Here is a 27,128-nt window from a genome sequence, read left to right as displayed (position 1 = left end):
CAATGGTAAATGGGAGTGTTTTACTGATTTCACTTTCAGGTTTTTCATCATTAGTGTTTAGGAATGTCAGAGATTTCTGTGCATTAATTTTGTATCCTGCAACTTTACCAGCTTCATTGATTAGCTCTAGTAGTTTTCTGGTAGCATCTTTAGGATTCTCTATGTATAGTATCATGTCATCTGCAAACAGTGACAGATTTACTTCTTCTTTTCCGATTTGGATTCCTTTTATTTCCTTTTCTTCTCTGATTTCTGTGGCTAAAACTTCCAAAACTATGTTGAATAAGAGTGGTGAGAGTGGGCAACCTTGTCTTGTTCCTGATCTTACTGGAAATGCTTTCAGTATTTCACCATTTAGGATGATGTTGGCTGTTGGTTTGTCATATGTGGCCTTTATTATGTTGAGGTAAGTTTCCTCTATGCCTACTTTCTGAAGGGTTTTTATCATAAATGGGTGTTGAATTTTGTCAAAAGCTTTCTCTGCATCTATTGAGATGACCATATGGTTTTTCTCCTTCAATTTGTTAATATGGTTTATCACGTTGATTGATTTGTATATATTGAAGAATCCTTGCATTCCTGGAATAAACCCCACTTCATCATGATATATGATCCTTTTATTGTGCTGTTGGATTCTGTTTGCTAGTATTTTGTTGAGGATTTTTGCATCTATGTTCATCAGTGATATTGGTGTGTAGTTTTCTTTCTTTGTGACATCCTTGTCTGGTTTTGGTATCAAGGTGATGGTGGCCTCGTACAATGAATTTGGGAGTGTTCCTCTGCTATATTTTGGAAGGGTTTGAGAAGGATAGGTGTTAGCTCTTCTCTAAATGTTTGATAGAATACACCTGTGAAGCTATCTGGTCCTGGGCTTTTGATTGTTGGAAGATTTTTAATCACAGTTTCAATTTTAGTGCTTGTGATTGGTCTGTTCATATTTTCTATTTTTTCCTGATTCATTCTTGGCAGGTGTGCCTTTCTAAGAATTTGTCCATTTCTTCCAGGTTGTCCATTTTATTGGCACAGAGAGACTTGTAGTAATCTCTCATGATCTTTTGTATTTCTGTAGTGTCAGTTTTTACTTCTCCTTTTTCATTTCTAATTCTATTGATTTGAGTCTTCTCCCTTTTTTTTGATGAGTCTGGTTAATGGTTTTTCTATTTTGTTTATCTTCTCAAAGAACCAGCTTTTAGTTTTATTGATCTTTACAATCGTTTCCTTCATTTCTTTTTCATTTATTTCTGATCTGATTTTTATGATTTCTTTCCTCCTGCTAACTTTCGGGTTTTTTTGTTCTTCTTTCTGTAATTGCTTTAGGTGCAATGTTAGGTTGATTCGAGATGTTTCCTGTTTCTTAATGTGGGCTTGTATTGTTATAAACTTCCCTCCTAAACTGCTCTTCCTGCATCCCATCGGTTTTGTGTCGTCCTGTCTCCATTGTCATTTGTTTCTAGTTATTTTTTGATTTCCAGTTTGATTTCTTCAGTGATCACTTCATTATTAAGTAGTGTATTGTTTAGCCTCCGTGTGTTTGTATTTTTTACAGATCTTTTCCTGTAACTGATATCTAGTCTCATAGCGTTGTTGTCGGAAAAGCTACTTGATACAATTTCAATTTTCTTAAATTTACCAAGACTTGATTAGTGACCCAAGATATGATCTATCCTGGAGAATGTTCCATGAGCACTTGAGAAAAATATGTATTCTGTTGTTTTTGGATGGAGTGTCCTATAAATATCAATTAAGTCCATTTGTTTAATGTATCATTTAAAGCTTGTGTTTCCTTATTGATTTTCATTTTGGATGATCTGTCCATTGGTGAAAGTGGGGTGTTAAATTCCCCTACTATGAATGTGTTACTGTCGATTTCCCCTTTTATGGTTGTTAGCATTTGCCTTGTGTATTGAGGTGCTCCTATGTTGGGTGCATAAATATTTCCAATTTTTATATCGTCTTTTTGGATCAATCCTTTGATCATTATGTAGTGTCCTTCTTTGTCTCTTCTAATAGCCTTTATTTAAAATTCTATTTTATCTGATATGAGAATTGCTACTCCAGCTTTCTTTTGCTTTCCATTTGTATGGAATATCTTTTTCCATCCCCTTACTTTCAGTCTGTATGTGTCTCTAGGTCTGAAGTGGGTCTCTTGTAGACAGCACATATAAGGGTCTTGTTTTTGTATCCATTCAGCCAATCTGTGTCTTTTGGTGGGAGCATTTAGTCCATTTACATTTAAGGTAATTATCGATATGTATGTTCCTATTCCCATTTTCTAAGTTGTTTTGGGTTCATTATTGTAGGTCTTTTCCTTCTCTTGTGTTGCTTGCCTAGAGAAGTTCCTCTAGCATTTGTTGTAAAGCTGGTTTGGTGGTGCTGAACTCTCAACTTTTGCTTGTCTGTAAAGGTTTTAATTTCTCCATCAAATCAGAATGAGATCCTTGCTGGGTAGAGTAATCTTGGTTGCCGGTTTTTCTCCTTCATCACTTTAAATATGTCCCGCCAGTTCCTTCTGGCTTGCAGAGTTTCTGCTGAAAGATCAGCTGTTAACCTTATGGGGATTCTCTTGTGTGTTATTTGTTGTTTTTCCCTTGCTGCTTTTAATATGCTTTCTTTGTATTTAATTTTTGACAGGTTGATTAATATGTGTCTTTTTGTGTTTCTCCTTGAATTTATTCTGTATGGGACTCTCTGTGCTTCCTGGACTTGATTTACTATTTCCTTTCCCATATTAGGGAAGTTTTCAACTATAATCTCTTCAAATATTTTCTCAGTCCCTTTCTTTTTCTCTTCTTCTTCTGGAACCCCTATAATTCGAATGTTGGTGCATTTAATATTGTCCCAGAGGTCTCTGAGACTGTCCTCAGTTCTTTTCATTCTTTTTTCTTTATTCTGTTCTGCAGTAATTATTTCCACTATTTTATCTTCCAGGTCACTTATCCATTCTTCTGTCTCAGTTATTCTACTATTGATCCCATCTAGAGTAGTTTTCATTTCATTTATTGTGTTGTTCATCATTGTTTGTTTCATCTTTAGTTCTTCTAGGTCCTTGTTAAATGTTTCTGCATTTTGTCTATTCTATTTCTAAGATTTTGGATCATCTTTACTATCATTATTCTGAATTATTTCCAGGAAGACTGCCTATTTCCTCTTCATTTGTTAGGTCTGGTGGGTTTTTATCTTGCTCCTTCATCTGTGTTGTGTTTTTCTGTCTTCTCATTTTGCTTATCTTAACACTTACTCTTATTTTCATTTTGTCAACAAACCTCCATAATACCCCAGTTATATGACACGATTTTAGGAGAATCAAATGTAACAGCTCAAACTTATAGAATTAATTACTTTTAGTCTTAGTTCTAATTACTGCGGCTGTAACAGTTTGGCCTTTTCACGGGTTGTGGTACCATGCCCAGGGAGGATGTTTAGGCTGTGTGAATCAGCTCGTTCATGAGTGCTGGCTATGTGGGAAAATTCCTCTTTGTCACTGGTGAAAACTGGTCTTCATTTGGTCTACAAACAAGGTAAACATAATTTATCCAAAGTAGGAGGGTTTTGAAAGTAAGCAGGGGTGTTATTAAGAAATAAGGTAGGACACAGACAACTCCATATTGTCAGAGATTTTATTAGAAATGAAATGGATTTAAAATATTTCTGTTGTTGTGAAATACTTTCTTCTTGTATAGACTATAACAGAGTATTGAATTCACCTAACATAGACTTGACCCCCAGAAAAGTACTTTTATTGTGGAAATTACTGGAAAAGGAATTTTGTCTAGGAACAATAAATGTTGGGCTATGAAAATAAATATTTACTTTGGTTTTATATTAATAGGCTTAAGTCTAAACCTATTAAGCCGGGTTGGAAGAAAGAGACCTGTTTTTCCCTGCTAACAGGTCAGTGACTCAGAATATGTCACCTAGTGGATGGGAAAGAGAAGCTCTTGAAGGACTGATGACAGAGAGTTAGGAGTCTGTCAACTCAGCAAAGGAAGAACCTATAGGAGAAAAGCAAACTTGAACACAGGAAAAGCAGTCAAGATGGCAGCACAGAGATAAAAAGACCTACCATTTCTCCCCTTTGTTTTCTCTGGAAGACACAGAACCATACACAAGACTGACTTACTTGTGGGTTCTGGAGGATCTGAAATGTTGCCCTCAGGAGAGGCCAAGGAGTTTCTTCAGCCCAATGGGTGAAGCAAACAACCTTAAACTGTGATTTTGATGGCAGATGAAGTGTGAAATTGTTCACTTGATATTCCTCATATGGCTTTCCCTGTTCATTATATTTCTTTTTATTTAACTGATGGAAAACATGCCTGACCTGTATGTCAACTATTTTCAGCAGGGCAGGTTGGAGATTGGAAATGGGCTGGGATTTAAGGGGTGAAGTTAGGCAGCTGGTTTGAGCCCTACCTATATATTAGAATCACCTGAAGAGCCAGGCCCCTCTCATTGTCTTACTTAATTGCTCTGGCTGGGACATGGATAACTCTAATTTTAAAAATGTTCTCAAATAGTTCTACTGTGTAGTCGAGCTTGAGAACCACTAAGTCAGAGTATCTGACACAGAGTATCAGATATCACAAAGTATCTGACACATGAAATTAATTCACTGAACGAATTGAGTTTTAAGATTTCATAGATTTACCTGCAGGTATGTAGTTCATTACTCTGGGTGCTCAGGTACAGGGGTGCTGGTGAGATTTTCTCAGTTTTTGTTGATCTGAACAAGGCTTCATTTGCTTTCACTTTTAGAGGTTAGTTTCATTGAGTATAGCATTGTATGTTGACAAGTTTTTCTTTCATTACTTTAAAGATATCATTCCATTGTCTTCAGGCCAGCAGGGTTTCTGTCTAGAAGTCAGCTGTCATAATTATCTTTTCTAAAAATAAATAATGTGCTAATTTCTCCCTCTCTAGCCTTAAGATTTTCTCTTTATCATTTATTTTAAGCAATTTGATTATGGTGTACCTTTTTATGTTTCTTCTTGGAGTCTGTTGAGCATCTTGGATCTGCTGCTTTATAGTTTTCATCAAATTTCAACCACTATTTCCTCAAATATATTTTTCCCTGCCACTCCTCTTTTATGGGACTCTAATTACATGTATATTAGACTAATTAATTTTACTAATTTATTAACTTAGTTTTTAGTAGACTTTATTTTTCAGGGTAGTTTTAGATGCACATAAAACTGAGGGTACATAGAATACCCATACACCCTTGTACCCACATGTACACAACCTCCCCCACTATCAACATCTCAACGAGAGTTGTTGCTCATTTCAATGGATAGCTATTAACACACCATTTTCATCCAAAGTCTATTGTTTACATTAGGAGTCCCTCTTGATGTTGCACATTTTATGGGTTTTGACAAATGAATACTCTGTAACATGACATGTATCCAACATTATTCTATTATACAAAATAGTTTCATGGTCCTAAAAATCTTCTGTGCTTGCCTATGTATCCATCCCTCCCCAAAACCTCTGGCAAGCACTGATCTTTTAACTGTATCCATAGTTTTACCTTTTCTATAATGTTGTACAGTTGGCATCATACAGTATGTAGCCTTTTCAAATGGTCTTCTTTTACTTAGTAATATACACTTAAGTTTCCTCCAGGTCTTTTCATGGCTTGATAGCTCATTCCTTTTTAGCACTAAATAATATTCCATTGTCTGGCTGTACCACAGATTATTTATCCATTCACCTATTGAGGGACATCTTGGTTACTTCCAATTTTTGACAATTATGGATAAAACTGCTATACACAGCCATGTGCAGGGTTTTGTGTAGACATAAGTTTTCAGCTCATTTGGGTAAATACCAAGGAGTGCGATTGTTGGGTCTTAGCTAAGACTATGTTTAGTTTTATAAGAAACTGCCAAAGTGTCCCCCAAAATGGGTGTACCATTTTGCATTCTTACCAGCAATGAACGAGAACTCCTCTTGCTCCATATTGTCACCAGCATTTGGTGTTGTCAGTGTTTTGGATTTTGGCCATTCCAATAGGTATGTGGTGTACTATTTTTCAACTACTTTATTTTTCTTCTGGCTTTTCTTAGAAACTATATATTAGGGATATCAGCTCTGCTGTGATATAAATTGCAAATATTTTTTCATGATTTATCATTTTCATTTGATTTTGCTTATAGTGTTATTATTATTTTTGCCTTACGTTACGAAGATTGTTTATTTTTAACTTTTCAAAATTATCCATTTTTATTTTATTGCTTCTGGACATTGAGTCAGGGTTAGGAATTTCTTCCCCTCTCCCAGGTAGCAGAGGAATTTACTCACATCTTATTATAGTACTTCTGTCATTTTCTTCCTTCCTTCCTTCCTACCTCCCTTTTCTTTCTTTCTTTCTTTCTTTCTTTCTTTCTTTCTTTCTTTCTTTCTTTCTTTCTTTCTTTCTTTCTTTCTTTCTTTCTTTCTTTCTTTCTTTCTTTCTTTCTCTCTTTCTCTCTTTCTCTCTTTCTTTCTTTTTCTTTCTTTTCTTTCTTCTTTCTCCCCTCCCACTTCCCTCCCTTCCTTTCCATCCATCTACATTTAGATATCTAACTCATTGGAGTTGATCCTGGTGTATGTTGTGACATATAGATCCAATGACACATTCTTCCAAATGACTATTCAGTTTTCTCAATACCATTTATTAATATTTTCATATTTTCCCCCACTGATTTGAGATACCATATTTAATACATAATAAATTTACATATGCACTTGGGTCTATTTCTAGATAGTCTTTTTTAACCCATTGTTTTTCTGATACTACCCATTGATTTCCTGAATAGCACACAATTTTAAATATGGAGGTTTTATAATAATATTTTAGTATCTATTTGAATTAGCCTTTCTCATTTTTTCATCTTTTTTTTTAGGTTTTCTTGTTCACCTTTTTTTTTGAAATGCATATAGATTTATTGATAACAACACATTTACAGGGAAAGTAGGAGGTTACCTATGATTTATATTTATTGATCACTCACTTTGTGCTAAGCACAGTTGTATCACTTGAGAAGAAATGTATTAAAGTTCAGTGTGATCAGTATTTCTAGTTTGCTAGATAAATACTCTTAAAGAAGAGGCTTTATCTGTAATGTCAGATGAGAATGCTGAGTGGCAATCAGGATGAAGGTGTTTTTATCCTGTTTTTAAAAAAAAATGTCATGAAAAACCTAGGGGTGAAACAGGAATAAAGACACAGACTTACTAGAGAATGGACTTGAGGCTATGGGGAGGGGGAAGGGTAAACGGTGACAAAGCGATAAAGAGGCATGGACATATATACACTACCAAAAGTAAGGTAGTTAGCTAGTGGGAAGCAGCCGCATAGCACAGGGAGATCAGCTCAGTGCTTTGTGACCGCCTGGAGGGGTGGGATAGGGTGGGAGGGAGGGAGACGCAGGCGGGAAGAGATATGGGAATATATGTATGTGTATAACTGATTCATTTTGTTGTGAAGCTGAAACTAACATACCATTGTAAAGCAATTATACTCCAATAAAGATGTTAAAAAAAATTGCAGTGAAAAACATATAAAATTTACTGACTTAACTAGTTCTTAAGTGTGCAATACAGTGATGTTAATTATATTCACATTGAGGTGCAATGGATTTTCAGAACTTTCCCATCTTGCCTGTTTATTTTTAAATATTAATTAATTAATTAAACATCTTTATTGGAGTATAATTGCTTTACAATGGTGTGTTAGTTTCTGTCTTTTAACAAAGTGAATCAGCTATACATATACATATATCCCCATATCTCCTCCCTCTTGCATCTCCCTCCCTCCATTCCTCCCTATCTCACCCCTCTAGCTGGTCACAAAACACTGAGCTGATCTCCCTGAGCTATGCAGCTGCTTCCCACTAGCTATATATTTTACATTTGGTAGTATATATTACTCCATGCTACTCTTTCACTTAATCCCAGCTTCCCCTTCCCCCTCCCCGTGTCCCTAAGTCCATTCTTGACATCTGCATCTTTATTCCTGTTGTGCCCCAAATTTCTTCATAGACTTTTTTTTTTGTTTTTTAGATTCCATATATATGTGTTAGCATACAGTATTTGTTTTCTGAAATATAGCTGCAAAGAAAATTGTGGTAGATGACTCTTTGAATTATGGTTTTCTCAGGGTATATGCCCAGTAGAGGGATTGCTGGGTCACATGGTAGTCCTATTTTTAGTTTTCTAAGGAACTTCCATACTGTTCTCCATAGTGGTTGTATCAATTTACATTCCCACGAACAGTGTAAGAGTGTTCCCTTTTCTCCACACCCTCTCCAGCATTTATTGTTTGTAGATTTTTTGATGATGGCCATTCTGACTGGTGTGAGGTGATACCTCATTGTAGTTTTGATTTGCATTTCTCTAATGATTAATGATGTTGAGCATCCTTTCATGTGTTTGTTGACAATCTGTATATCTTCTTTGAAGAAATGTCTGTTTACATCTTCTACCCATTTTTGGATTGGGTTGTTTGTTGTTTTCATATGAGACTGCATAGGCTGCTTGTAAATTTTGGAGATTAATCCTTTGTCAGTTGTTTCATTTGCAAATATTTTCTCCCATTCTGAGGGTTCTTTTCATCTTGTTTATGGTTTCCTTTGCTGTGCAAAAGCTTTTAAGTTTCATTAGGTCCCATTTGTTTATATTTGTTTTTATTTTCACTTCTCTAGGATGTGGGTCATAAAGGATCTTTCTGTGATTTATGTCATAGAGTCTTCTAACTATGTTTTCCTCTAAGAGTTTGATAGTGTCTAGCCTTACATTTAGGTCTTTATCCATTTTGAGTTTATTTTTGTGTATGGCGTTAGGAAGTGTTCTAATTTCATTCTTTTACATGTACTACTTTTCCCAGTACTACTTATTGAAGAGGCTGTCTTTTCTCCATTGTTTATTCTTGCCTCCTTTATCAAAATCAAGGTGACTATATGTGCGTGGGTTTATCTCTGCGCTTTCTATCCTGTTCCATTGATGAATATGTCTGTTTTTGTGCCAATACCATACTGTCTTGATTACTGTAGCTTTATAGTATAGCCTGCAGTCAGGGAGACTGATTCCTCCAGCTTTGTTTTTCTTTCATTGCTTTGGCTATTTGGGGTCTTTTGTGTTTCCATACAAATTGTGATTTTTTTTGTTCTAGTTCCATGAAAAATGCCATTGGTAGTTTGACAGGGATTGCATTGAATCTGTAGATTGCTTTTGGTGGTATAGTCATTTTCACAATATTGATTCTTCCAATCCAATCCAAGAACATGGTATATCTCTCCATTTGTTTGTGTCATCTTTAATTTCTTTCATCAGTGTCTTATAGTTTTCTGCATATAGGTCTTTCATCTCCTTAGGTAGGTTTATTCCTAGGTATTTTATACTTTTTGTTGCAATGGTAAATGGTAGTGTTTCCTTCATTTCTCTTTCAGATTTTTCATTGTTAGTGCATAGGAATGCAAGATCCTGCTGCTTTACCAGATTGATTGCTTTACCAGCAGTTTTCTGGTAGCACCTTAAGGATTCTCTAGTATAGTATCATGTCATCTGCAAACAGTGACAGTTCTACTTCTTTTTCAATTTGTATTTCTTTTAATTCTTTTTCTTCTCTGATTGCTGTGGCTAAAACTTCCAAAACTATGTTGAATAATAGTGGTGGGAGTTGCAGCCTTGTCTTGTTCCTGATCTTAGTGGAAATGGTTTCAGTTTTTCACCACTGAGAATGATGTCGGCTGTTGGTTTGTCATATATGGCCTTTATTATGTTGAGGTAAGTTCCCCCTATGCCTACTTTCTGCAGGGTTTTTATCATAAATGGGTGTTGAATTTTGTCAAAAGCCTTCTCTGCATCTATTGAGATGATCATATGGTTTTTCTCCTTCAATTTGTTAATATGGTGTATCACGTTGATTGATTTGCGTTTACTGAAGAATCCTTGCATTCCTGGGATAAACCCCACTTGATCATGGTGTATGATTCTTTTAATGTGCTGTTGGACTCTGTTTGCTAGTATTTTGTTAAGGATTTTTGCATCTCTGTTCATCAGTGATATTGGCCTGTAGTTTTCTTTCTTTGTGACATCCTTGTCTGGTTTTGGTATCAAGGTGATGGTGGCCTCGTAGAAGGAATTTGGGAGTGTTCCTCCCTCTGCTATATTTTGGAAGAGTTTGAGGATAGGTGTTAGCTTTTCTCTAAATGTTTGACAGAATTCGCCTGTGAAGCCATCTGGTCCTGGGCTTTTGATTGTTGGAAGATTTTTAATCACAGTCTCAATTTCAGTGCTTGTGATGGTCTGTTTATATTTTCTATTTCTTCCTGGTTCAGTCTTGGAAGGTTGTGATTTTCTAAGAATGTGTCTATTTCTTCTAGGATGTCCATTTTATTGGCATGTAGTTGTTTGTAGTAATCTCTCATGATCCTTTGTGTTTCTGCAGTGTCAGTTGTTACTTCTCCTTTTTCATTTCAATTGTATTGATTTGAGTCTTCTCCCTTTTTCTTGATGAGTCTGGCTAATGGTTTACCAATTTTGTTTATCTTCTCAAAGAAACAACTGTGAGTTTTATTGACCTTTGCTCTTTTCCCTTCATTCCTTTTTTATTTATTTCTGATCTGAAATTTATATCTTTCCTTTTGCTAACTTTGGTGTTTTTTGTTCTTCTTTCTCTATTTGCTTTAGGTGTAAGGTTAGGTTGTTTACTTGAGATGTGTCTTGTTTCTTGAGGTAGGATTGTGTTGCTCTAAACTTCCCTCTTAGAACTGCTTTCACTGCATCCCATAGGTTTTGGGTCATCATGTTTTCACTGCCATTTGTTTCTAAGTATTTTTTGATTTCCCCTTTGATTTCTTCAGTGATCTCTTGGTTATTAAGTAGTGTATTATTTAGCTTCTATGTGGTTGTATATTTTACAGAGTTTTTCCTGTAATTGGTATCTAGTCTCATAGAATTTTGGGCAGGAAAGATACTTGTTATGATTTTAATTTTCTGAATTTACCAAGGCTTGATTTGTGACCAAAGATATGATCTATCCTGGAGAACGTTCCATGAGCATTTGAGAAGAAAGTGTATTCTGTTGTTTTTGGATGGAATGTCCTGTAAATATCAATTAAGTCCATCTTGTTTAATGTGTCATTGAAAGCTTGTGTTTCCTTATTTATTTTCATTTTGGATGATCTGTCCATAGGTGAATGTGGGGTGTTAAAGTCCTGTATTATGATTGTGTTACTGTCGATTTCCCCTTTTATGGTTGCTAGCGTTTGCTTTATGTATTGAGGTGTTCCTATGTTGGGTGCATAAATATTTAAAATTGCTTTATCTTCCTCTTGGATTAATCCCTTCATCATTATGTAGTGTTCTTCTTTGCCTCTTGCAATAGTCTTTATGTTAAAGTCTATTTTGTCTGGTATGAGAATTGCTACTCCAGCTTTCTTTTGGTTTCCATTTGCATGGAATATCTTTTTCCAGCCCTTCACTTTCAGTCTGTACGTGTCTCTAGGTCTGAAGTGGGTCTCTAGTAGACAACATATATAACAAGTCTTGTTTTTGTATCCATTCAGCCAGTGTATGTCTTTTGGTTGGAGCATTTAATCCATTTATATTGAAGGTAATTATCCATATGTATGTTCCTATTACCAGTTTCTTATTTATTTTGGGTTTGTTATTGTAGATCTTTTCCTTCTCTTGTGTTTCTTGCCTAGAGAAGTTCCTTTAGCATTGCTGTAGAGCTGGTTTGATGGTGCTGAATTCTCTTAGTTTTTGCTTGTCTGTAAAGATTTTAATTTCCCCGTCAAATCTGAATGAGATCCTTGCTGGGTAGAGTAATCTTTGTTGTAGATTTTTCCCTTTCATCCATTTAAATGTGTCCTGCCACTCCCTCCTGGCTTGCAGAGTTTCTGCTGAAAGATCAGCTGTTAACCTTATGGGGATTCCCTTTTATTTTTATTTGTGTTTTTTCCTTGCTGCTTTGGATTTTTTTTTTGTATTTAATATTTGATAATTGATTAATATGTGTCTTGGTGTGTTTCTCTTTGGATTTATCCTGTGTGGGACTCTCTGTAATTCCTGGAGTTGATTAACTTTTTCCTTTCCCATATTAGGGAAGTTTTCATCTGTAATCTATTCAAATATTTTCTCAGTACTTTTCTTTTTCTCTTTTTCTCCTGGGACCCCTATAATTGAAGTGTTGGTGCGTTTAATGTTGTCTCAGAGGTCTCTGAGACTGTCCTCAGTTCTTTTCATTTTTTTTTCTTTATTCTGCTCTGCAGTAGTTATTTCCACTATTTTATCTTCCAGGTCACTTATGTGTTCTTCTGCCTCAGTTATTCTGCTATTGATTCCTTCTAGAGAATTTTAAATTTAATTTATTGTGCTGTTCATCATTGTTTGTTTGCTCTTTAGTTCCTCTAGGGCCTTGTTAAACGTTTCTTGTATTTTCTCCATTCTATTTCCTAGATTTTGGATCATCTTTACTATCATTACTCTGAATTCTTTTTCAGGTAGACTGCCTATTTCCTCTTCATTTGTTTGGTCTGGTGGGTTTTTATCTTGCTCCTTCATCTGCTGTTTGTTTCTCTGTCTTCTCATTTGCTTAACTTACTGTGTTTGGGGTCTCCTTTTCTCAGGCTATTTGTTCTTAGTTCCCGTTGTTTTTGGTGTCTGCCCCAAGGGGCTAAAGTTAGTTTAGTGGGTTGTGTAGGCTTCCTGGTGGAGGGGTCTGGTGCTTTTTTCTGATGGAGGAGGTTGGATCTTTTCTTTCTGGTGGGCAGAACCACGTCCAGTGGTGTGTTTTGGGGTGTCTGTGACCTTATTATGATTTTAGGCAGCTTCTCTGCTAATGGGTGGGGTTGTGTTCCTGTCTTGCTAGTTGTTTGACATAGGGTGTACAGCACTGTAGCTTGCTGGTCATTGAGTCGAGTTGGGTCTTAGCACTGAGATGGAGATCTCTGGGAGAGCTTTCGCCATTTGATTTTACATGGAGCCAGGAGATCTCTTGTGGACCAATGTCTTGAATTCGGCTCTCCCACCTCAGAGGCACAGGCCTGACACCCGCCCAGAGCACCACAACCCTGTTAGTCACATGGCTCAGAAGAAAAGGGAGAAAAGAAAGAAAGAAAGAAAGAAAAATAATAAAGTTATTAAAATAAAAAATATTTATTAAAAATTAAAAAATTAAAAAGTAATTAAAAAAAGAAAGAAGAAGAAAAATATCAGACAGAACGCTAGGACAAATGATAAAAGCAAAGGTATACAGACAAAATCACACAAAGAAGCATACACATAAAGAGAAAAAGGAGAAACATATATATATCATTGCTCCTAAAGTCCATCAACTTAATTTTGGGATGATTCGTTGTCTATTCGGGTATTTCACAGATGCAGGGTACATCAAGTTGATTGTGGAGATTTAATTGGCTGCTCCTGAGGCTGCTGGGAGAGATTTCCCTTTCTCTTCTTTGTTCACACAGCTCCTGGGGTTCAAGTTTGGATTAGGTCCTGCCTCTGCATGTTGGTCTCCTGAGGGCATCTGTTCTTCTCTCAGACAGGATGGGGTTAAAGTAACAGCTGATTAGGGGGCTTTGCCTCAGTCAGGCCACAGGGAGGGATGGGTACGGAATGCAGGGGGAGGCGAGCCTGCGGCAGCAGAGGCCAGCGTGACGTTGCAACAGCTTGAGGCATGCCGTGTGTTCTCCCAGGGAAGTTGTCCCTGGATCACGGGACCCTGGCAGTGGCGGGCTGCACAGCCTCCTGGGAGGGGAGGTGTGGATAGTGACCTGTGCTTGCACACAGGCTTCTCGGTGGCTGCAGCAGCAGCCTTAGCGTTTCATGCCCATCTCTGTTGTCCACGTTGATAGCCGTGGCTCATGCCCATCCCTGGAGCTTGTTTAGGTGGTACTCTGAATCCCCTCTCCTCACGAACCCTGAAACAATGGTCTCTTGCCTCTTAGGCAGGTCCGGACTTTTTCCTGGACTCCCTCCTGGCTAGCTGTGGCGCACTAGCCCCCTTCAGGCTGTGTTCACGCCGCCAACCCCATTCCTCTCCCTGTGATCTGACCTCTGAACCTGGAGCCTCAGCTCCCAGCCCCCCACCCACCCTGGCGGGTGAGCAGAGAAACCTCTCAGGCTGGTGAGGGCTGGTCGGCATGGATCCTCTGTGTGGGAATCTCTTCGCTTTGCCCTCTGCACCCGTGTTGCTCTGCTCTCCTCTGTGGCTCTGAAGCTTCCCGCCCACGCCCCGTCAACCTCCTCTCTTCCAGTAAAGGGGCTTCCTAGTGTGTGGAAACTTTTCCTCCTTCACAGCTCTCTCCCAGTGGTGCAGGTCCCATCCCTATTCTTTTGTCTCTGTTTTTTCTTTTTTCTTTTGCCTTACCCAGGTACGTGGGGAGTTTTTTGCCTTTTGGGAGGTCTGAGGTCTTCTGCCAGCTTTCAGTAGGTGTTCTGTAGGAGTTGTTCACATGTAGATGTATTTCTCATGTATTAGTGGGGATGAAGGCAATCTCCACATCTCACTCCTCTACCATCTTGAAGGTTTCTCCTAAATATTAACTTTAAAATCAACTTATCTGTATCTGCGGAAAAACTTACTGGCATTATTTTGTGATTGAAGTAAATTTACAGATTAATTTAGGGAGAATTGATATCTTTATGTTTAGTCTTCCTATTCAAAAACATTGTGTCTTTTCATTTGTTCAAGTCTACTGTTTTTATATTTCAGAAATAATATAAAAATTTCCTCATATAAGTGTGCATATCTCTTTTTATCTTATAACAAGGTATTTTTCTTTGCTATTTTTCTGTAAATTGCCTTTTCTTTCATTATATATTCTAACTAGCTATTGTTTGTACATTAGAGAGCTATTGGTTTCTGTATATTAAAATTAGGGTTTCATTGCTAAATTCTGTAATTGTTTGTATTGCTTTTCCATTGATTCTCTTGGTTTTTCTAGACATGTCTCTCATCTGCAAATAGAAATAGTTTTATTTCTGTCTTTGAAAGTTTTCTGCCTTTACTTGCTTCCTTTTGCCTATTGTATCTTGTATCTAATTACTGTCAAATATTTTAGGTCTATCTTATTTTTAGTCTCCACAAATTAGATATTAGTATTATATTATACCATCCCTTCAAAACAACATTAAGTAAGATTTATTATTTTATTTTTAAAAAACTAGTTAGGATAAATTCTTATTTCAGTGTGTTTTAAACTTTCTTTTAAAAATTTAAGTATTTAAGTTTAGAAATTCCTAAGAACTATTTGAACAACATTTTCCAAGTTTGGATGTGTAGTATTTTCCTTATTACTTAGTTCTATTTTCTAACTACCATTATTATATCTTATTTGATTAATAAATTATATAAAATTTATAAAAATTATATAAAGTTTTAAAATGACCAAATACATCATTTTAAAAATATATTTTTGTTTTTTATTTCCAACTTAATTTTATTTTGATAAGAGGATATCATCTATATAGTAACACAGTTTTGTTTGTGTTTTGTTGAGACTTGGTTTAAAGTCAAGATAATAAATATTGTAAATATTCCATGTGCTTTCTTTACGTAGTTGCTAATTACTGAGTGTTGGATTCTAGGTATATCAGTAGTTCAAATTTGCTAAGTATGTTACTTATCCCTCTATTTTTCCCTACTTGAGCTCTCTTTTACTAAGAATAGTGTTTAAAATCTTATAGTATGAATATTCTTCCGAATCTACCAATTATTTCTTTACCCATATTTTGAAGTTGTATCATTATTTACATACTGACTTAGGATTTTAATTTCTTCCTGGTTAAAGATTTGTATTAAGATATATTTATTAATATATTGTGAATCTCTTCATCCCTAAAAATGCTTTTTGCCTGAAAGTAGAAGTTTATGATCCTTATCTGACATAATAATCACTTAGGGAACTTTTAAAAACATCCATGCTCAGTTCCAAACTCTAGAAATTCTGAGTTAATTGGTGTGAGAGATTGGTAATTTAAAAAATTTCTCCAAATTATTCCAACATGCAACTAGGTTTCAGAGCTACTAGGTTTTTTTTTTTTTTTAATTAATAGAGAGTTACACTGGTTTTAGTTTGGTTAATTTTTACCCGGATAGTTTCTCCATGCTTTAACTTTCTAACTTTCTCTGTCCTTGGTGTTTTAACATTTGTCTTTCTTAAGTTGCATAGAGCTGGATTGTTTTTTTTAATTACCAGCTTTAAATTGTCTATCTTTTCACTGGCTGGTTTTGTCCATTTACTTTTACTGTCATTCCTAATATTTTGGATTTATTTCTATGACCTTACTGAGTACTTTCACTGGACACTGCTTTTTTTTATGTCCCCTTTTCCTTCCACTCTAATTTTCTGTCTTCCAAAATTATTGCAGTTAAAATTTTAATTATTTATTTATTTTTTCATTTATTAAATATAATTGATAAATAAAAATTGTGTATTTTTACAGTGTACAACACGATGTTTTGCTATATGTATCAAATATAATAACAATGTAATTATTCTAAAATGATGTAACAAGCTAATTAACATATCCATCACCTCATATACATATATATGAATATATATATATATTTTTGTAGTGAAGACATTTCAGATCCACTCTCTTAACATATTTTAAGATTATAATACAGTATTACTAACTAGAGTCACCACTCTGTGGATTAGAACTCCAGCACTTATTCACCCTGCATAACTGAAACTTTTTACCCTCTGACCAATATCTCTCCACTCCCCTCTCCTGCCAGCCCCTGGCAACTACTGTGCTGCTCTCTGCTTCTGTGAGTGAGACTTTTTTAGATTCCACATATAAGAGGTCATACAGTATTTATCTTTCTCTGTCTGACTTGTTTCACTTAGCATAATGTCTTCCAGGTTTATCCATGTTGTAAATGACAGAATTTCTTTAAAAAAAAAACTGAATAAGATTCCATTATATGTATACCACATTTTCTTTATCCATTCATCTGTTGATGGACATTTAGATTGATTCTATGTCTTGGCTATTAAGGGATTCCCTGTGTTTCCTGGACCTGGATGTCTGTTTCCTTTTCCAGATTAGAGGAGTTTTCAGCTATTATGGCTTCAATTATGTTCTCTGCCCCCTTCTCTTTATCTTCTCCTTTTAGGGCCCCTATAATGCGAATGTTAGTACACTTGATGTTGTCCCAGAGGTCTCTTAAATTGTCTTCCTTTCTTTTTATTCTTTATTCCTTTTTTCTGTTCAGCTTTAAGATTTCCACTACTCTGTCTTCCAGCTCACTGTGAGTCATATCTGTAACTTAAACTTTTCTCATAGACACATTAAAAAAGTAAAAATAAATAGGTAAAACTAGTTGTAATAATATATTTTTATTGAACCTAATATATCCAAAATGTCATTTCAACATGTAGTCAATATAAAAAATTATCAATATTTTACATTCTTCTTTTCATACTAGGACTTCAAAATCTGGTATATATTTTACACTTACAGCACATATCAACTTGGAAGCTAATTTTCATCAGAAATTCTTGATCTGTATTTAGATTTCATAAAGTTTATAGTTGAAAAATAACTGAATTAAGTATTAGTCTTTAAAATTAAATTAAATTAAATTAAATTATAGATTTCGTTTCTTAGTTGCATTAGTCAAATTCCAAATGCCCAGTGGTCACACATGCTGCTGGACAGTGTAGCCCTAGAGTCTGATTTTCATCACCTGCCTACATCTACCACTTGCTAGTTATTTGGGCTTGTTAGTTAACTTGTCTAAGTCTTGGTTTCCTTATTTGTAAAATAGTCTAATAATATAACCTAGTTTATAGGAATATTTTGAACATTAAATCAGATAATCTGTGTAACACACTTAATGCAGTGCCTCCCACATATATGTGCTCATTGATGGTTATTATTGATATTTAGGAATCTAGGAATGGGAACTAGAATGGGGTTGGGAAGAATGGCAAAATCTGTTCTGAGCACCCTGATTTTGAAGTGAAGATGGGAGATCTTAACGGGTTAGAAGAAACAGATTAGGATTCAGGTGAAAGACTTGGGCCCAGAGAAATCACAGGGGAATGAAGGCTTGTGGACACTCTCATGACCACTATCACCCACTTTTCTCTCTTTCCTGGAAGACTGTGAACTATTTCATGTCTCTTAGATGCAATTTGAGAAAATTTTTTAATTTAGTTTTAAGTACTGGAAATTGTGCCTGCACATAGTAGGCATTTAAGAAATGTCTATTGAATTGAACAAATTGAACTCAACAAGAGACTAAATGAAACAAGAGAATAGAGAATTGAATACCTAATCATATGTTCTAAGGTAATGTCATAGTTCAAATTAATATTTTGGCATACTCTCAGATATACCTTAGAAATGAATAAAAAGCATCAATTTTGTGGTAAAAGTTTGGTGTATAGAAGGTACTCCAAGATGTTAGAAAATAATATCATTCTCAAAAGGGCACTGTGTTTTAATTCAAAATAATACAGTCTTTTAAAAAAATCTCTTCTCATTATTTGCATTTTTAAGGCAATCTCTATGCCTTTGAGAGTTTGAAGACTGTGAAAGTCATATAAAATGTACAAAAGAAATTACCCAACACACCTCCCTCCTAGCAAATCTTTCTCTCAAGAGGTACACATCAGAGAATTTTATTAGTGGACGACAAGGAGGCAGTCTCATTAGTGTGACGTCACGTCCCCATTTGGTGACACTTTTCTGCAGCATTCTTCAGGCCATCTCGTTTGACACTTTGGAACGGCTGCCAAGTCCTTCCCTGCTCTCTATAAAAAAGGCTGTCAGTCACAGGGCATCCCTCACTTCAGGTAGGGAATAGAGATTAATGACTTTGGAATGGAAAAGAGAACAACCATCAAAAGGACTTTTAATACAAGGAGAATTATAGGAGAATAATTAAATCAAATAAAATAAGACTATAAATAGACCGTATTACAAGCTGCATTTGTGAAAAGGGTTCATATCAGTTGAAGTTTTTGTTACCTGGGAAGGGTAATAAAAAGAAATAAAATAGACTAAAAATGGTCACCCTTGGGCTTCCCTGGTGGCGCAGTGGTTGAGAGTCCACCTGCCGATGCAGGGGACACGGGTTCGTGTCCTGGTCCGGGAAGATCCCACATGCTGCGGAGCGGCTAGGCCCGTGAGCCATGGCCGCTGAGCCTGCGCATCCGGAACCTGTGTTCCGCAACGGGAGAGGCCACGACAGTGAGAGGCCCGCGTACCCCCCCCAAAAAAAAACAAAACAAAGGTCACCCTCGAGAATCTATTTTCAACTTTTTGGCAGGATTCCCCTGTGGCTGCTGATGCCTGTATAATGTGTCTCATTCTGCCTCTTTTTTCAACTTCAATTCTGCTTTACAAGTAAGACTTCTGATAGTCCTTCCCCCAACCTTAGAGCAGCTTTCATTTATCATTTAATTTAGTGGTTAAAGAAATGAGACAAGCAAGCCTCTGTATCTGGGGCTGATATTTTTAAGCTTCTGATAGGTGGCCTTTTAAGGTCAAATACTCTAAGATGAATCAAGAGTGTTTGAAGGGACAGATCCCATTTAATCTAAATTAGAAGGTGCTGGAAACAGGAATTAGAATTGTAGAAAAGGACTTTTAAGAAATAAACATAACCTTGTACCCACACATTCACAAATATGTGGCTGGTGGCAATGGGAATGTAGTAATTTTGCATTATTGTGTTTCATAAACTTCTTAAGTGCAAGGCATACTGATAACATATGTATCTTTTGCAAAAGAATGACCAGTTTGCTTATAAAGGTCTTTTGAATTTACAGTTCTTAAACGGAATATTTTTGATTCTATGAATCTCATATTGCCTTACCATTATTGTTAATTCAACAAATATTAATAAGGGCTTAATATATTCAGAGCACTGTTCTAGGCACTGGGTTTAGAATGAATAAAAGTGACATGGTGATCTGCTATGGGGTTAAGAGTCTAGTAGGGGCAGATGTGCAATAGACAAGTAAATAAACTATAAAGAACTTATAAAAAGAAAGAATAAGAGACCTGAGATGTGCTCAGAAAATTAGAGACATTTAATCTAAAATATATAAGATAATAAGAAACTAATCAGGTAAAGAGCCTGGTGGATGGGACAGGGGTGAGAGCTCACTTTAGAGAGAATGACATTGGGGACATTTGTTACATAGCAATAGATAATTAATACACCATTATGCTCTTCCCACTCAACAAGTGGCCTCCCCTCTGGGATTTGTTCAATGATTTATGATTTATAATGGTAATTGTGGAGCTCCCAGACAGGAGAGACCATGATTTACTCCAGGAAATAAAAGTTCATGTGATCATAGTTCACAAGTGAGGAGAGTGGCATAGGTGAGGTTGGAGATGTGGGTAGAGAGTTATGAGTTTGTTATTGAGATTGTTAAGTGTCATGTTCCTGGATGATTTTTCTGGCGACTGTATAGGGAATAGAGTGGAGGGAAAAAATCTGAAAAAGGGACGTGTTGCAGTATTACAGGTGGGTGGAATTTGACACAAAGTGCATGGATTCAAGACATATTTTGGAGGTAGGCTCTAGAGGACTTGCTGTGGAATTGCATGTGGATGGAGGTTCAGGGAGAGGGAGAAATTACAGAGAACATCCCAGTTAGTTTCAGGCTTGAGTATCTAGGTAGATGGGAATGCCTGAGACAGTAATTTGTTTGAAAATTAAGAGTTATTCCTTAGACATGTGAAGTTTAATATATATGTATGACAAGTAGAGCTCTCAAGCTGACAGTTGGGTATTTGAATCTGGAGGCATAAGTATGAGATTCTTTGGCATTTATAGGTATTTTCATATGTTGGGAGTAGATGAGTGATTTTCAGGAGAGAGAAGAGATGTCCTTGGGCCCTGAGAAATGACAATATTTAGAAAGCAGGTAGAAGAGAAGGAGTCAGGAAAGGAGACTGAGGGGAAGTGGCCTGAATGGTAGGAGGAAGAGTGTGATGGTGTGGTGTCCTAGGAAGCAAGGGAGGAGAGGATTTTGATAAGGAGAGAGTGATTACCAGATTGAATATGAGATGGAGTAAGATGAAGATAGGAAAATGTCCAGTGGAAATGGCAAAACATGTGGTATTTAGTATTAATTGCTAAAAGTAATATCAGTGGAATAATAGAGTCAAAACTTAACTACAGATCTTCCTCAAGAAGATGGATTTACACCCCAATAAACCCATCATAAGTTGAAAATACTGTAAGTCAAAAATGCATCTAATCTACCTACTGAACGTCACAGCTTAGCCCAGCCTACCTAAAATGTACACAGCACACTGACATTAACCTACAGTTGGGCAAAATCACCTAACACAAAGCTTATTTTATAATGAAGTGTTGAAACTCTCATGTAATTTATTGAATAATGTACTGAAGGTGAAAAACAGAATGTTTGTGAGGGTACAGAGTGGTTGTAAGTGTACCAGTTGTTCACCCTCATAGTGGTGTGGCTGACAGGAAGCTGCTGCATTGTACTGCATATCACTAGCCTTGGGAAAGATCAAAATTCAAAGTACAGTTTCTACTGAATGCATATCACTTTCACACCATTGTAAAGCTGAAAAATGATGAGTTGAACCATTGTAGGTTAGGGACCGAGTGTAGGCGGGTTAAGGCAAAAATGAAACATGGCAAAACAGGGACACCAAGAATCAACATCTGCTTTGAGGGCTTTTGGTCAGGAAGGAAATCATAGGCATGTACTAGCAGCCAGAGGTGGATATGGGGTTAAGAGAGAGTATTTTCAGAGACGTGATATAAAGGCATATTGATATACTTCTGGGTTTAATATAAAGAGAGGGAGAAATTGCAGACCCAGTAAAATCCTTTAGTATTTAAGAGGAGATGAAGTGTGAAGCACACTTGGAGATCTTGACCACAGATTGGAGCATGGGTGGGAGTCCCCTTGTGGATACAGAAGGTGGTGGGTTGGAGGTTTGGTGGAAGGAGAGACAGGAAATCCTTGCCTGGTAGCGTCTATGTTTTTAGTGAAGTCACTGAGAAGGATGATATGGACAGAGGGAAAAAGGAGACCAAGGCAGTGCTGGAGTCTCCAGTAAGTGAGGGGAGAGGCCAGGAGGGCTGTGATGTAAGTAGTAGTGAACTTTACTGGGAACACATTTCTCCCCTTGTAGGTTTTGCTTCCACAATGTGGAGGATAAAATATACTGACTTCTTCCCATATTTTTCCTTCTGTCTGGCTCTTGGTTTGTTAGTAATATTGGGTGGCTCTTGGGAAATTCCATCAGAGTGGATTTAGAAACATGGGTGGAATTGCTAACAGACAGCACAGAGAGCAGGAGGCAGTGTACACAGCACCAGGCTGTTTCAATGAATATTTGGAGGCTCCACCAGAAGGGACATATATGATTTGATTTAATTACCTTGGCAACAAAAGCAGAAACAATTTACCTGAGAAGTTGTCCTACTTTAAAATGCAGTGCCTTGCTCTCATTGAATAGCAAAAATCTCCTAGACAGATTGAAAAAATTGCTCAAATATTGTGATATTTAATTTTCCTCTCCTTAAATGGAGAAATGTAAATCAAAGTCCTACCCAAACAGAGTGACTAGGGTTTGGATTTTAACTCATGCAGCCTGAAAAATCATTGTAAATATTTAACAGTTCCCAGATAAGAAGTAGCTTTCAGGGTGGAAAGAGCATAAATGGTGTATAGTTATCTGTTACTGTGTAATAAACTTCCCCCGAACCTGGTATCTTACACCCATTTATTATTTCACTATTTTTGTGGGGCAGGAGTTCAGAGTGGTTAGCTGGATGGTTCTGGCTCATGGCCTCATGAGGCTGCAATCAACCTTTCAGCTGGGGCTGTAGTCTCATCTGAAAGCTCAGCTGGGAGAGGGTATGCATCCAAGCCCCACTCATGTGGTCATCAGCAAGGTTCAGTTCCATGACACATGGACCTCCCCATAGGTAGCTTGAGTGCCATCACGACATCCAGTGAGCTTCCCCTGGAACAAGTGATGGGAAAGAGAGGAGGGGCTACCTAAGTTGTAAGTGCCAGGAGGCGAGGATTACTGGGAGCCACCATGGAAGCTGGCTACCACAGATGCTATGTTATGCCTCCACAGTACACAATGCCTTCATCATTTGGCTGTGTGACCTTGGAAAATCTAGTTAACATTTTTGAGGTGCAATTTCCTCATTTAGATGGTCTCTATTAACCTTCTTTCTCTAAAAGAAATCTTCAGTCTAGTCCCCAAATCTTGTTTACCCAGATGGTTAAAAAGTGAAATTGCAGTTCTCAACTACCTTCTTAACTGCTGTGTTTTTCACTGTTGCCATCAATAACAACTTTGACAAGATTATAGGGGATTTATAAGGGAATATATACTAATCAATCAGCCATAGAGAGGGCTTTCCAAATTTTGTTAAGATATTTTAAAGTAAAAGATTCAAATAGATATTTGAGAATGGTTAAACCACTTGTATCAGTCATATTCAGGCTACTCATTACCTTTTTTTTAAAAAAATAAGAACTTTGTATCTCAATAAATCACATACCATATAATTCACCCATTTAAAGTGTACAACTTAATGGTTTTTAATACATTCACAGAGTTCTGCAGTCATCTTGACAATCGATTTTAAAGCATTTCCATCCTCCAAATAGAAACTTCATGACCATTAGCAGTCCCTCCTCACACTCCCCCACCCCCTGCCATAGGCAGCCAATAATCTCTTTTCTGTCTGTACAGATTTTCCTGTTCTGGATATTTCTTATAAATTGAATTATACAGTAGGTTCTCTGTGACTAGCTTCTTTCAGTTAGCACGTTTTCAAAGTCATCCATGTTGGAGTATCGATAATTTATTCTTTTTATTGCCAAATAATATTCCATTGCATGAAAAAACCACATTTTATTTATCTATTAAACAGTTGATGGACATGTGGGTTGCTTCTACTTTTTGGCTGTTACAAATAATGCTGCTATGAACATTCATGTTCAAATTTTTGTGTGGAAATATGTTTTCATTTCTGCTGGGTATATACTTAGGAGTGAAATTGCTGTTTCATAGGTAACTCTATGTTTAACATTTTGATGAACTGCCAAACTATTTTCCAAAGCAGCTGCATCATTTTGCATTCCTCTCAGCAATGTATGAGGGCTCCAATTTCTCTACTTCCTTGCCGACTATGTGTGTGTGTGTGTGTGTGTGTGTGTGTGTGTGTGTGTTTTATTATAGTCAACCTAGTAGGCATGAAGTGATATCTCATTGCATTTTCCTAATGGCTAATAATGTTGAGCATCTTTTCACATGCTTATCAGCCACTTGTGTATCTTCTTTGGAGAAATGTTTATTGAAATCCTGTACCCATTTTTAAACTGAGTTATTTGCATTTTTATTGTTCAGTTGTAAGAGTTCTTTATATATCCTGGATACAAGTCCCTTGTAAGACTTGGTGCCTTCTGGTGGTATAAGACGTGAAACTAAGGTTCAATATCATGTGCTGTCTCGAACCCTGGAAAAATTAAAAGGGCCTTGAATGCCCTAACTCTGCTCCATGTGTCAGATCCCATAACCAAATAACCCTTCTTGTCAAATGGACCAAATGTGGTGCCTGCTTATGCTTGGGTAGCAGGTTTCAATTTCCTGCCGGCCCATGGAATTATTCAAATAAACCAATCACATCCTTTCTTCGAAACCAGAAAACATCCACCCTCTTGATGGCACAAAGTTAAGCTCCAGAGCTCCTGATGGTTCCCTCTGCTCCTCTGTGCAACGCTGTGTGGCCCTACAGGGCAAGTGTCCTCCTCCCTGGGCTGTGAGTGTATGTGGCTCATCAGCTGCTGTTTATCTCATCTGCTCTGTGTTGGGTGTTGCATGTTCTGCCGTCCACGTAACTCTAGGGTGGGAATCCTTCCCTTACCACCAGGCAAAGAGGAAACAATCAAGATATATATATGATTTGTAAGTTCTTTTTCTTCTTCTGTGTGTCATCTTTCACTTTCTTTTTTTAAAATTTATTTTTTCCAAGAATAGTTGATTTACAATTTTGTGTTAATTTTTGTTGTACAGCAAAGTGATTCAGTTATGCATATGTATACATTCTTTTTCATATTCTTTTCCACTATGGTTTATCTTAGGATATTGAATATAGTTCCCTGTGCTATACAGTAGGACCTTGTTGTTTATCCATCCTACATATAATAGTTTACATCTGCTAATCCCAAACTCCCAGTCCTTCCTTCCCCCACCCCCCTCCCCTTTGGCAACCACTAGTCTGTTCTCTATGACTGTGAGTCTGTTTCTCTTTCATAGATAAGTTCATTTATGTCCTATTTTACATTCCACGTATAAGTGATATCATATGATATTTGTCTATGTCTGACTTACTTCACTCACTATGATAATCTCTAGGTGCATCCATGTTGCTTCAATGGCATTATTTCATTCTTTCTTATGGCTGAGTAGTATTCCATTATATATATATATATCACATCTTCTTTACCCATTCATCTGTTGATGGACTTTAGGTTGCTTCCAAGTCCTGGTTATTGTGAATAGTGCTACAATGAATATTGGGGTGCACGTATCTTTTTGAATTAGTTTTGTCTGAATATATGCCCAGGAGTGAGATTGTTGGATCCCATGGTAGTTCTATTTTTAGTTTTTTAAGGAACCTCCACACTGTTTTCCATAGTGGCTGCACCAATTGACATTCCCATCAACAGTGTAAGAGGGTTCCCTTTTCTCCACACCCTCTCTAGTATTTGTTATTTGTAGACTTTTTAATAATGGCCATTCTGACAGGTGTGAGATGATACTTCATTGCAGTTTTGATTTGCATTTCTCTAATAATTAGCAATGCTGAGCATCTTTTAATTTTCACTTTCTTTATGGTATGATTTGAAAGACAAAAGTTTTTAATTTGATGAAATCCTATTTATTGTTTTGTTTTGTTTTTTGGTACTTATGCTTTTGGTGCCATATCCAAGAAGGCTCTGCTTAACCCAAGGTCACAAAGATTTGCTCCTTTGTTTTCTTCAAGAGTTTTATGGTTTTAGCTCTTACATTTAGACTTACGCTCCACTTGGAGTAAAGGTTTGCCTGTGGAGTAAGGTACGATTCCAACTTCATTCTTTTGCACGTGGATGTCCAGTTGTTCAGCACCATTTGCTGAAAAGAGTATTTTTCCCCATTGAATTATCTTGGTACCCCTGTCAAAATTGCCCATTACCTTCTGAATTGTTTTTTCTGTATTTGGGGAAGTTTCTATTTTTGAGTCCTACATCCTTAGTGTAGAGTCAAACTTCAAGTTTACAGCCTCTTTTGCAGGTAAAATGTAGCATGTGTCCTAGGATTCAGCCATCAGAAATACCTATGAGAGAAGCTGTTCCAGAGGGAGAAGTGTGAGCACACAGGCCCAGGTGCAGCTTCTCGCTGACTGGTGCAGAGGTGGCAGTGGCCACAGCAGGCTCCTCTAGTCTTTGGTAGGACCATATTAGTAGGCCATCTGCGCCATGGTTTTTGACATTGTGCCCAAGCTCCTCCTTGGGCCTTGGTTTCAAGGCCTCCCAACCAACATTTCTGTGGATTATCACAATGTTTTTGCTTTAGCAGCCAGTGTCTACTTCTGTTGCTTACAACCAAGAGTCTGACTGATACACATGGTAAGTAGAGAAAAAGTAGAGTTCCGGGGAAATAACTGCACTTTAATTTTGCATAGAACATGGATCTAACAATTCCTACTGGCTTTTGAGATGAAGCTGTAGAGGACATTCTTAAAAACAGTAGAATCTGTTTTAAGCCTGTCAGGTGCAACCCTGGGTATTCTGTCCACTGCTAAAGTAAAGACAAGCAATGGACTCCCCGATCCAAAGTTGCACAGACACTTTATATGCTCATCTCTGACCAGCTGTTCTCCATTCTTCTCCTGCCCCTGATTCTTAGCTCCATCCCATAGTCAGGCCTGTAGGATGTTCTTGGACCTATTTGCATGTTGGTCTTGCATCTCATCCTTGAGGAGTGGGATGTGCTGAACATCTCTGACTTATCACATCTGAATTAGCCTGTTGATTTGCTCCTTAGGACCTAATCCCTGGCTCCAGGTAGCCTGGCAGGTGGAAGGTCGCACCAGCTCAATCCATCTTACTCTA

This window comes from Lagenorhynchus albirostris, chromosome 10 (assembly GCF_949774975.1).
Source record: "Lagenorhynchus albirostris chromosome 10, mLagAlb1.1, whole genome shotgun sequence".
Classification (NCBI taxonomy): Eukaryota; Metazoa; Chordata; class Mammalia; order Artiodactyla; family Delphinidae; genus Lagenorhynchus; species Lagenorhynchus albirostris.
The sequence above is the reverse complement of the archived record's forward strand: the minus strand, read 5'-3'. Positions refer to the sequence as shown.